Source organism: Podarcis filfolensis (assembly GCF_964270895.1).
Source record: "Podarcis filfolensis genome assembly, chromosome: 5".
NCBI classification, from domain to species: Eukaryota; Metazoa; Chordata; class Lepidosauria; order Squamata; family Lacertidae; genus Podarcis; species Podarcis filfolensis.
Window position 1 is genome coordinate 52493322 of NC_139608.1, and position 13506 is coordinate 52506827.

Sequence of the window (13506 nt, forward strand, 5' to 3'; positions counted from 1 at the left end):
ATGAGAACCGTCCGTAATAAATTGAAACTGCCTTGGAAATGATTAGCCAAGCATGTCAGTGCAGTTATGAGCATTTTACAGTGGCAGTATCTTGCTGGCCCCAATCGCTACTCTTTGCAGATAACGCAAAGATATTGTGCACATAATCAGCTCCCACAAGCTGCATGAGAAAGCAGATAATGAGAAAGCAGATATTGTAACTGTTAGATAAATTAAACGAGATTGGCATTTTTCTTGCAACTACTCAAAATGCAAGGAAAAGCTTGTCAAAATTCTGCGTGAAGGAATGACTCTCATACTTGGATTACCTTTTGGACCAGGGAATTCATAACTGATAGGTCCCAGAGACGCAGGAAGGTAAACATCGCAAGCGTTGTAGTTTATTGAACTTTTTCCGTCATTTGTACTATATGTATTCATAAAATACATATAGTATATGCATATATGCATACATATATGCATGCTGTACCAAAACAGCTAGTGTTTCCCAGTAAATACTGGCCTGCAAGAGCTCCAACTGGAGAACAGCCTTTACCAAAGGTGTCATGCACTTTGAAGAAGCACAAACTCAGCACAAAAAGGGAAAACAAGCTAAGAGGAAGGCACGTTTGGCAAACCCTTACTGTGATCAACTCCTGCCCCAACCATGCAAGGACATGTGGACCCAGAATTGGCCTCTGCAGTCATTTACGGAGTCACTGTTAAGACCATGTTCATGAAAAACAATCTTACTCAGTTATGAGTGATTGCCGAAGAAGAAGAAAAAGTCCAAAAGAGCCCCTTCTCTATGTCCTACTGTGGTATAGCAGCCAGAAACAGTGAAAAGCAGCAAACCTGGAGAAAAATGACTTTAAAAAAAAAAAACCTGCTTAGAAGTGTTCCATGCATCTGCTATGTCCATCTGTAGTAAAACAAGAGCCAAAACAAGTGACAAGAACCATGACTCCATGGGACGGGGATATTTTATGCCAAACCATTTTACTTTCATTCCTCCAGCTTCAGTTGAGCAACAAATGTGCTTTGTAAACAGTGCCCTAGTGTGATCTACACACTCCTCCAAAATTATTTTTATTGATATGTACAAGGGGTGTTCATTAAAGATTTCCCCTGATGTACTTTCCATGGATGAGACAAACAAAACTGGACACAGTTATTAGTCCTTCTCCACCTCCTGCAGTTCACAACTTGTATGTTGAATTATGGTGCTGGAGGAGACTCTTGAGAGTCCCGTGGACTGCAAGAAGATCAAACCTCTCCATTCTTAAGGAAATCAGCCCTGAGTGCTCACTGGAAGGACAGATCGTGAAGCTGAGGCTCCAATACTTTGGCCACCTCATGAGAAGAGAAGACTCCCTGGAAAAGACCCCGATGTTGGGAAAGATGGAGGGCACAAGGAGAAGGGGACGACAGAGGACGAGATGGTTGGACAGTGTTCTCGAAGCTACCAGCATGAGTCAAACACTTCTCCCATTACTTTATGCAGCTGTGGAGACCTCGCCTGTAGAAGTTGGCAGGTTGTGTCAGAAGCCACGACTTGACCTCAGAAATCAGTATTTCATCATCTGGAAAAAGCTTGTCCATCAAAAATAACTTCATGTTTGGAAAGATGTGGCAGTCCAACGGTGTGAGGTCGGGAGATAAGGACAGTGAGGAAGGATTTCATAGCCACAGGATTGTGCTTCCGTCTGAGCAACATGCGAGTTGTGAACTGCAGGAGGCGGACACCTATGGTCAGCATACCATACCACACCTCTCGACTATGATAGCCTTCTGCAATTTCTGCAGCAGTGAAGCATAGTATGTTCCAGCAGTTGTGGTACCCTTTGCCAGGAAATCCATCATCACTACTTCGCGCTGGTCCCAAAACACCGTGAGCATGACCTTGCCTGCTGTCTGTTGAACACATACCTACTTTGCAGGTGGTGAGGCAGAGTGCTTCCACTGTTTGGACTGGGATTTAGTCTCTGAGTCACCCATGTTTTGTCCTGAGTAATTAGTCTGGCGAAGAAGTCATCATGGTTTCCGTGACCAAAGAGACCATGAGCATGTGACTCATTCCTGCTTCTGGAAAGGCGACAGCAGCCAGGGAACCCACTGTGCGGACACCTTTCCCATGCTCAAATGGTCATGAATGGGTTTTTTCTACAGAGCTCACACTGATCTTAACATTTGCAGGTAGTTGGTGAATGGTTATGTGACGATCCTCCAAAATGGCAGCCTCCACTTGCCAGATGGTGTCTTCATCAATGGCAGACTGTCATCCCCCAGGAATGGGAGCCATTCCACCAAAGTCCGACCACACTTGAACTGACGATACCAGTGCTTGACTATGTCATACGGTGGGGCATCCTCCCCGTAAGTCCCTTTCATCTCATCATACGTCTCCCGTGGTATGTGCTCTTTCAAGTATAAGAACCTGATGACTGCTCTGCATTCAACTGGTTCCATTACCAGACGTTACTCAACATTAGCACCAGTAACATAGAAACTGTTAGGAGTTCAGAGCTACATATTACCACATTACCTATGGAGAGATGTATCATTATACGTGTGCAATTTCATCCGCCTACGATAACCGGAAGTGGGTCAGGGGAAATCTTTAATGAGCGACCCTCATACAAAGTTGCTCTCTTGCAGTGCAATCCTGTGCATATTTGCTAAGTTTTATAGGACATACTGCAAGGGAACATGTGTATCGGATTGCAGCCAGAGGTTTAACCTAGGTGGAATCTACACACATAAAAACAGTTCTGAAAATGCTTTTTTTTAGCACTTAAAAAAAAATACATTGAATTTTCCATGAGGCTCACCATTGCCATCTAGTGTCACATTGTATATTTCACTTAAAACACATTTAAAATGTTTTATTTGCAGCTGTATAGCTGAGTCCCTACTCTTGTCAATAACCACTTGCCTGATCTGCCTGTGGGGAGGACAAATCAGTTCCAAGTTTCAGGCAACCAGGCAGAAAAGCTGTGTAAAAAGTTAACAGGCAGGAGTGGGGAAATGAGGTCCACTCATACAACAGGCCACTTTACTCCACCCCCCACCCACCTGCTTCCACCCCTAAATCTGGGCTGGAGGATTGGGGAAACCCAGAAAAAGGGTTTCAGAGGTGGTGGTGCAGGCACAGATGGGGAGGAGAAGATGGGAAAGTCTTGTCCAAGCAGATCTCATTCTCCACACACATACCTCACTTAGCGCAAATGTTGAATCCAAACCTTTAAATTATTGAATTGAAATTGACTCAAATTAAAAGCTGCCCAAAGTTCCACAGCAAAAGGAACGTTATTCATTACTCAGAAATTATATGAACAACTTGCAGGTGTAATTCAGATATTTATTTATTAATTCAGTGTATTTTTTCAGCCTGTACATTGACTAAACCATGTACATTGACTAAACCATTACATGTGAATCAGCCCAATGAGTTCTCCGGTCAGCTCTTTAAAAGCAGGTATTTGGTACTAAAAATTTCCTTTGAATTTCAAATACTCATTTCAATGTTGAATATGGTAGAAGTCCTTGTATTTTTTGCGCAAGTGCCCCAAAGGCTGTTACATAATTTGCTATGTTGTTGTAGTTGTTGTTGTTCAAGTGTATTAATACCCCACCTTTTTCTCCAAATATTTCAAGTTAGCATACGTGGTTCTCTCCCCTCCTTATTTCATCCCCAGAACACTATGAGGAAGCTTAAGCTGAGACTGCTATCTCTGGAAACTGCTGGTGTGAACTCTTGAGTTGAGATAACATGACTTTGTCCCAAATTTAATTTTCTGTCTAAATCCTTCTCTTCCAGTTTATAAAATTCATCGCATTCAACAACTACAGGCAAATTTTATGAGGTCCAAATGACTAACACAACTGAAAAAATAAATCACAAAGGGACAGTGATACCAAAAGGTGTCTGGCTTGAGCTCTCCACCCGCAACATTTCATTTATGTTATTCTGGGCAAAAATTGCACTTCTCCATTCCAGGCGGAACCCAAAATCCTCCTTGTGTGCAGTAGTTTTCTGACTTGCAATGTCCTTTTTTCTCTCTCACTTCTCCCTTGCTTCCTTTTTTCAGTTCTCTTTCAGCACTGCAGACTTTGAAACTGCTGAGCTAAACTTTCCATCCTGGCTAACTTTAGCAAGACCTGCGATATTTTGTGCCTGAGTAATACGTTGTCCAGGAAATATCTAGTATCTAGAGAGCAAGACGACAGAGTGTTTGCTGGTATTTTTTTTTTTTATTTTTAGCTTTATGAACAGGAGTGTGTGATTCTGAACTCATTTCTGTGGTTTATCTCTGTAGATCGTAGCGTAAGTATAAATGCTGACATAACTTCAGTGTGACGTGAGATTCTCCATCATGAATGAACCTAGCTAGGTACAAGCCTGATACCAGCCTCATTTCAAAAACGTGCCCTGGATTTATTCAGAGAGAACATCCTGAGCTCCACAAACCTTGTAAAATCAAGTTGCTAGCAAAGTCTATTCAGACTCCTGAATGGGGGCCATCAAGGTCATGGTGCAACAATAATAAGGCAGAGAGCAGACAAAGATGGCCAAGTTCAGTAAATGGCTCACGATCACAGTCTTTCACCCTTTCGTTAAGCAAACAGGGTGGCCAGTTTTTAGTCATTTTCTCACTAGGATGGGCAAGGTGAGAAAGGGGCAGGAATTGTTCATTTCAAAGCCCCCCTCCCCCACTTCACTATTAGGAGGCATTAGCTAAATATATTATTTAAAACTCCAGATTCCCAGTAGGCAGTTGGCTATGCTAGTTCAACAGAACTTATCCAGTGCTCTCAAGGACTAGCATATGTGCGCTTAAGCACCGGTACCTTCTTCTTCCAGGCTCTAGTGTGGGTTTCAGTGGAAAAAATGTATTTGAAAAACGTTAAGTATTTCTGTTACTCTTTAGATCAAGGTGTATTTCTATTTTGTGAGCTGCTGCCTGCTTAAATTGTAATTTTGCCTTCTGAAGTGTCGCTTATGTTTCATATAATAAACCAAGCTTTCTTTATTCCTTTGGTGTGAGAAATTATTGTGGGCATAAGTTAAAGGGTTAAGACATATTCATAACAAGGGCAGCAGCAAAAGATCCCAAAGCTCTCCTTGGGTTGTGAGTGCTTGGACATGCTTGTATGGAGGAAGCAACCATTCTAAATTTTAAGAACATCCAGCTTCTAAATATATATATATATATTCAAAAACTTTCGTTCTACAGATGCATTTACAATAAGCAGTGGAACTTGTAAACAGTGCCATTTATGTTTGCAGGTCAAGCTGTTTAAAGGGCAACAAGAGATAAAATATGACCAAGTGAAGTCAGTTTTCACTTATTCCTCTTTCGTCTGTGTTGAAATGGCTCCATGTGCCGTGATTAAAAGGCATTTCCTGTGTTTGCATATGAAGCACAGCTGTGGAATGTTGTTCAAAAGACTTTTACAAAACTTAAAAGTTTTAGATTATATATATTTATATGCATAATCTTGAATCTTCTGTCATTTGGCTAGAATTTACTTAGAAGTATCTAACAAACAAGTGCAAATGTACTGTAAGAAAACAAAACTGTAATGACATCAACAAGGGTGCTACAAATGCTAAGAATATAATTTGGGTGGGAAACATAGATAATATCAATAAGGACCTCTCTCTCTCTCTCTCTCTCTCTCTCTCTCTCTCTCTCTCTCTCTCTTAAACAACAGAAAGCAAGCACATAACTAAGGGGCCAAAACCAAATATTTTTTTGCAACAAGATTGTTGTTGGCATCTGTCTGTCTTGAGAGTCAATGCAGTGCTCCTCGGGGGGTGAAGTCAAACCACTGTGGTAGCAGCACTGAAGTGACCTCATTGGGGTGCAATGTGTATGGAGGTCCAGGGCTGCCCAGATGACAAGACTGTCCTCTTGGCCGCGCTAATGTGGTCCAAAGGAAAGGAAAGCAATATATTTGGCACCAGCTTAGCTGCAGGAGTTGCCAGGAGGCGGCCGACAAGGTGCCATCCAACTGTCTTAAGGATTGCACTCTGGATCTGTATAGGGCTTACCCCTTAGCTTTTTCTTCTCCCAAAGATATTCTGCAAGGCAGTGAAGGTTTAGGATCAGAGTTTTCCTCCTCCTACATGGGCTACCTTCCCAGGTGGACAAGTCCCATCTATCCCTCACTTCTTTCTACAGGACATGACGAAACCACCTGCTTGACCATTGGACCTGCTATTGGTCTTGCCTCTCAATCTGCTGGAGCCTGTCTTCACATGCAGGGAAAGTCCCTAATTCACTGAGGGACTTCATTAAATGATCATCTTCTTCATAAGATAAACTCTTCCAGGAACAAATTCCACTGAGGATTCTGAAACCTCATGATATGACCTAAGAGAACCGGAAACAGCAGAAGTCAATACTGTATTTAATTTTCCATCTGCCCTGATATGCTCCATTATGCAGAAGCAGGCCTCCAGGCAAAGCTCTTGAGATGGTAAGAATTCCTGCAGCCCACTTCTGAAAGAAGGCCAAACCTACTGGCTTGAGCAGTTCTGCAGAGAGAAGCAGGGAAAGAGAGCAATGACTGCCGGGATCATGATCTGAGGAAGAATCCGGAAAGAAGGATCCTTGCAGAGCCCTATGACAGACTGGGAGACCTAGATTCAAGTAGGTAGCCTTGTTGGTCTGATGCAGTTGAAATAAATAAAAAAATCAAAAAATCCGTCCAGTAGCATCTTAGAGACCAACTAAGGTTGTTCTGGGTATAAGCTGAAGAAGTCTGCGTGCACACGAAAGCTTATACCCAGAACAAACTTAGTTGGTCTCTAAGGTGCTACTGGACAATTTTTAATTTTTTTATTTATTGGGAGACCTAGATTTGTTTCGCTTCAGTTTCAGACCAATTCAAGCCACACTTCCCCCCTCTTATCCTGTAGGTTACATATGGAGCAAGTAGAACACTTATGTTTTAAACTGGCAAACTTGAAGAGCCCTGAATGCAAAACAGCAGACCACTTCCCAATTTAAAACAAAAACAAATATTTGAGATGAACCTAGAATCGGGGAACAGCAATCCACATCTGAAGATAAGAACCAAGAGAGATGAAGTTCAGAGTGCACAGAGAACAGGGATCTGGGCACCTATGCAATGTTTACCATGGTCCCCCAAGTCAACGCCAGAATAAATGTCATTGGCCCTTAAGGTATTAAATGTTACTACTTGCCAGTATAATTTACAACACTGGGGAAATGGGCATTTAACTGAAAAGATGAAAGGATAGAATCACACCTTTTCCTACACCCTCCATGGACAATGGTAGCTTTCCATTTAGTTCAAGGTGTTAGTCTCTTGGATCTCTATGGTTCTAACATGTGATCCAGTTGCAGGAAGCTTAACGAGGGTTAGATGCTTGCAAAGAGTTTAGGATTTGTGCTATTGACCTCAAAACATCTTCTTGCCATATGGATGATTTGATGTGTAGATGCTCCACAGTATTGATATATTGAAATTCAGAGGTTTCACATTGCAATCCTTGGAAGTTCTTTTGTGCAAAGATGTCCATCTTAAGTTTACTTAGACTGCCCTGAAAGGATGAAATGTCCTCCCATGAGCTTTTCTGCATGGTCATTTCTTATGTGAGATGTATGCCATTTATACTTTTGCATTGAGACATGCCCCTCTGACGTATACAGAATGCAGAAGGCCATTGTTGCTTAACTAGACAGGCAGCCCAGTTCCAAGCATAGTTACTAAGAAATGTGTCTTGCTGTGGGACGTACTCCCATTAAGTGTGCACAGGATTGCAAACTGCTGTCTTAATGCACAACCATTGTGAACCCACACGATGGACTGCATAAACGCAGTAAGCCAGCAGAGAGCCATCATTATTTTCTGTGTGTAAACTGAGAACGGTCTCTTACTCTAAATATTTTTAAAGTCTTTTCGGATTCATGTTCTCTTTATATAGTCCAGCATGAATCTTCCTGGAAAGCTTAAAAAAACACACCCCATGAATGTCTGCCAAAACTGTAATGAATACAAAGATGCTTTTATTGCCTTCCTGCACTGTAATACAACATAATGTCCAGAATTCGTGCCCAGAGCATATTTTTGTTAAAAGACCTGAAACTAACAAAGCCAAATCATGTGAAAACATTAGCAACCTTTAAATAGGAGAAAAAGGAGAAAGGGGCCTTTTTTATACATAATGAACACAAAATGTTCTATAATCTCTCAATGCAAAATCTCTATTTGCAAAATCTCTCTCTTTCCCCATGTGGATTTGCCAAATTCCAGCATCAAGGGAATTTTTACAATTGCTGAGGTGCAATAACTTTCAACACCAAGCAGCAAGTCCAAGCCATTGCTTATACCATAATACAAGTGTCATACATCTTTGGTTTTGGTAGTCACTTTGAATGTCTACATTTGAGATAGAATTATGAGAGAGAAACGTGTTATAAATAAATATAAACAGCTCCATAGCTACTGGAATTCCAAAGCCACATCCTGTCCTCATCAGTTTACTGCACGGAGATTTACAAGCAATGAAGAAAGTGAGAACAAATTGCAGAAGACATGGGGCGTGTCCACATTTGAGCATTATGCAGCCATTAGCTACTTTCCCCACATTCAAATCAGACCTTATCAACTTTCCCCACATTCAAATCAGGCCTGAGGAATCCACACCTGAATGTATTTGAATTTGTAAATGAGGAGCAACTTCCACTTTTCCTGTTCATACCAGTAGGTGTTCCCCTTTTTGTCCCTACCTTGAAATTTGTTGATTTTTTTATGCTGGTTATATACTCACAGAGCATGCATGCAAACAGCTGCATGCACACGTTGTTTTTTAAAAACTCCCCAAACAGGAAGTGTGCAAAAGCACAGTCAGGCAATTGTAAATTTGCTTGTGCATTTTTGTTTTTGTGCAAATCTTAGGGATCAAAAATGTGTGTGTGAGAGAGACACTCCAAGGAAATGAAAACAATTGAATTAATAGCACACACTTTTCAGATTGCTCCATAATATCTGGTGTACATTTTTTTTTAACGTGGCTTGCTTGTGCAGTGTTCTGCTTTTCTGCAAATCTGAGGGATCAAAATAAGTTAGGATCACTGCTGGAAAAGGAGCGAAAGCACTGGGGAAGTATTGGACATGGAGTAGCAGGAAGTGACAATTGATCCACCCTCCCCAAAAATATTGAAACAGATAGTCTTTAACCCCAACCCCAATTTCCCCCAACTTACCAGACTATCCTCATATCCAGTTAACTCCAATTTACTGGAGAAAGCTTCAGGTTGTGTGGTCTGAGGGTGCCATGTGACTATGCAAATCAAATGGGAATGCAAACACAGTAAACTCTGGTGTGGACAAGCCCTATCAGAAAGTACGCTTGGGGTGGAGACATCTTACAGTATCTGCAGGACTGTAGAGCATAAAGTTGGCTTGCAATAATCTGGCTGGTAATAAATAAGAATATTTGTTTTAGTTGCTTTATTATAAGGTTTTTAATCACCTTGAAATTTATATGAAAGGCAATTCATAAAATTAATTAATAATAGTTTCCCTTCAAAAGTATTTATTATTTAAAAAGAAAGAAAAACCTGCCCTTTCATGAGCTTCATTTTACCTGGTTGTTGCTCTCTCGGTTACATTGTTTGTAGTCTCCACATGATTTTATTTCTTTTCTTGGTAGTGTTAGACAATGACATATTATTAATAGTGAAATAGCAAGGACTACACATTGCCTGGTGTCTTGTTCAGAATGGTGTTGAAAAGCTGGGCTTCAAAGCATAATGACTGTCAGAGTATCTGCCATCCAATTTTGTGTCTAAATACAGAAGACATCTGGTTTAAATAAGAGACACTTCCACAAGGGTTTTTGTTTTTGCTGTTAATGAATGAGATCAACACACTTCAGAGAAAAAAGACCACTGGTTAAATACTTATTAGCATACATCATTAAAGCCATCCACAACGATGATGTTGACTACTATCACACACACACACACAAAACACATACTCCACAATCCCTTAAATTGCTGGCAACTTCATATATTTTAAAAGCTTTGATGTAGATCACAATCCCACAGGAAGAAATCTGAGCAAGTCCATGTCTGCAGAGTCTGCCAAAGCAGTAACTTTTTTGGCACTAGCTGTCAGGTATTTTTCCTGTTGCATATTCAGTTGTAGGTAAGCGTACACATAGCATAGCATGGAATAAAACATACGGGAAGCCTGTGGCACCAACTGGCTAAACGACTGTGATTTCATGGAATTTTAATAAACAGTAACCAAATTTATACTCCAGCATCCCTGAAAAATGGGATAGGTTTGACACTTTGTGGAGTGGGGAGAAGCTCACATAGACCCTAGTCTTTAGCATATGCACTGCCGGGGTGCAAAGATCCGCCCAGCACCCCCAAATTTAGTTTAGCCCCCAAATTAACTTTTATTATGCTTATGTCACTATTATAATTTGATAAATAGCGCTCACGCCTTTGCGGATCCAAAAAGGTTTTTGTGTGTGTGTTTTGTTTAAAACCAACTTTTCTAAAGAAGACAAAGAACACATTGGGAGTTGGTGTAGAGATTCCATGCATGCGCTTACAGTCGTAGGGAGGTATCTGAAAGAAGAGACGGGCGGGCATTGTGCGCATGTGTGGGAGAGCCATCTCAGGCAACCTTTCATTGGGGGGGAGCAACCTTGTTTCTAGAGGAGCTGGGAGGGCCTTTGCGAATGTGCATATACAAGTTCTTGGGAAGGTTCTGGAGCCTGTGCGCACTCCTGTCGCTAGATAGGCGCATTCTCTTTCTGTCTGTCTCTCCCTCTTTCCTGTCACTCCCCCTCTGGCTGGCAGGCGGTGCGAGATCAGCCATGTCAAAGGTGCCACTGACCCCGCTGCCGCGTAGCAGCTGAATACAATACGCTTAGGCGGTTTCAGCGGCGGGCTCCTGGCACCCCCAGAATTCGGCGCCCGGGTGCCCCACACCCCTTGCACCCCCGGGTAAAGACGGCCCTGACCCTAGTGCAGAAAATTCTGGCGTGAACGGGACAGACATCTTATTCTGCAATTAGTGCATGCACAGCACGATGCGAAAGGTCATAGCTAATTTACCAACTGGTTACATATGGCACCTGCATATTATTTCCTTGGAAACAGAAGATGCCAAATTGTAGCTGAGGCATGTTACAATTCAAATTATGATACACAAAGAGAAATGAAGGACCTAAGCAGGGCTTTGTTCACCTTAGTGGTTACCTTTGTGGAGGGAGCTGTAAAATACCCTGCACACAAACTGGATGGAAGCAGTGGCTGCAGGGACCCATACACAGCAGCCTCCTGGTGATGGCAAGTTTGGGTGCAGCAGCCCTTAGGAGCAAGGTGGCTGGGAGCAGGCACAAGAACCGTTTCCATTTGCTTTCTGTCCTTCAGTATCTTTGCAGCCACATTTCAAACACTATCTCAGCAAATATAGGAACTAGTACCTCTTCTCTGTTTTGGTTTCAAGTAAAGCTGATGGTACTGAAAAGTGCTGCCCATTCCTATGCTTAACCTCCCAGCAAAAGCAAGTACTGTATGCGGAATTCATTTTCACAGAAATGTCTAATTTCGATCTTATCTCCTGAAAAGGCACGGACAAGGGATGACTGAAAACCAGCGTGCAAAACTTGGGACTCTTCTTTGCAAAACTTTCAGTCATTAAATGTATGACGGTTTAACAGATCCTTCTAAATATCTGCACTATAAAAGTTGAAACCAACAGGTAAATTAATTCTCAGATGCCAGGAATTAATTGATGCTATACATACAGGGCTTCCATAGGAGTTTGCAGTAGCCATGTAGACAGTTGAAACTACCATACGCATGACTGTAAAGCATGGTAGAAGAAAAATTCTAATCCAGTTATGTATACCGGTAACTCTCTTACGGAACAGGTTACGCTTTCTTTCTTATAGAAAGTACCATGAAGTATTTGACTAGCAGTTATTTCTAGTTTACAGCCTCCTGCCAATATCCGTGTAGAAGAGAGGAGTATGGAGAATGAGGTAAAGCAAGCTCTCTCTCTCTCTCTATATATATATATACATGCTGCTACATCTGGAAGATCTAAATGCAGATCTTTGAGAGTTTTAATTGTTCACTCTTAGGATAAACTGGCGAAAGTACTCCAGCATCTTTCATTGTTTTATTGTTTTTGTTTATTATTTCATTGTTTTATTATTTCACTTTGGCCATTTTTTATTTGAGGCACAGAATAGTTCTGCAGAAAACATACATATTTAAATATGGAGATAGAGCACCTAGTATCCTATGCATACAGTCCTGAATTCGGTACCTACTTTGATAAAGGGCATTAACCACAAATAGGTTACATACCATTTAGATCAGGATTCAAAACACTGCTTCAGCAGGCATGAGCCCAGCGGACCAAATACAACATGTGACCACAATGCCATGTCAAAAACTTTTTCTTTCTCTTTCGGTAAACACAAAAACAGCTTGTGATGTGGTACAAAATAGGGATTGTAATTTAATAGACATAAATCTAAAGTGCTTGTGTGCATGTAGCAAAGTTCATAGTTCTTTAAATCCTGGATCATAATCTTTAACCTGCATCCAAATGCCAACTTTGCCAGATTAGTTCAGTTGGGCATCCTTGCAATGACAAATGACTAGATCACGTTTTGGGCCCTGAAAGCAAAGTGGCCTGCTTAATCCCTCTATAAAGCTCAGTGTGTGTGACGGAGATATTTGTTCCCTCAGCTCCTGCTGCTCACAAGCATACTGTCCCATAACATTCAACGTGGAGTAATATCCAACAATTTATCTTTAAATTAGTGGCTCTAACAATATATTGTAGTAATGCGTTCCAGATTGTGAAATGCTTCCTAACTCTATCCCTACCAACTACAAGGCACAAATTATGCCCCTTTGTTTAGTTATCCAGTGAAATTGAAGTAATGTAACATAGCTGCTTTCTCACCTCAAGTTCAATAGAAGCCATGGTCTTTGGGTCTTAGTACTAAGTTATAGAACTTACCAATACTTATCCAAGGGTGTCTCCAGGCTGTCAGTATTCTGCAAAGGTGATTGGAGCATTCTGCAACTTTAAACAATCACAACTTTAGAGTTTGCATCCTTAAAGTGGACTAAAGTGTCCTGGCACAACCATCCCACTGGACTTTTTGCAGTTTTGAACGTGGCAGGAAAATGCAATTAAAAGCATGACATGAACTCTACAATTCTATGAAAATGCCTGACAGGAAGGTGTGTAAACACCCCATAAGCAAATCAGGATGGATGATCAAATGACTGCCTTGTGAATCAATTAGAATGAATTATCCATAGACACCAGGCATAGACCAGTCACCGCATAAGCTTTGTGCAAGCAGATCAGGATGAATGCTGAATAAACAGGTTCTCTGTAGGAGCCCCATGGCAAATTAATACTCTGTCAGCTGCAATAATTTTGCTTTAAGTGCAAGGGATCAGATGGCAGCCTTTTTAGTTCTAGCAAGAAATTAGT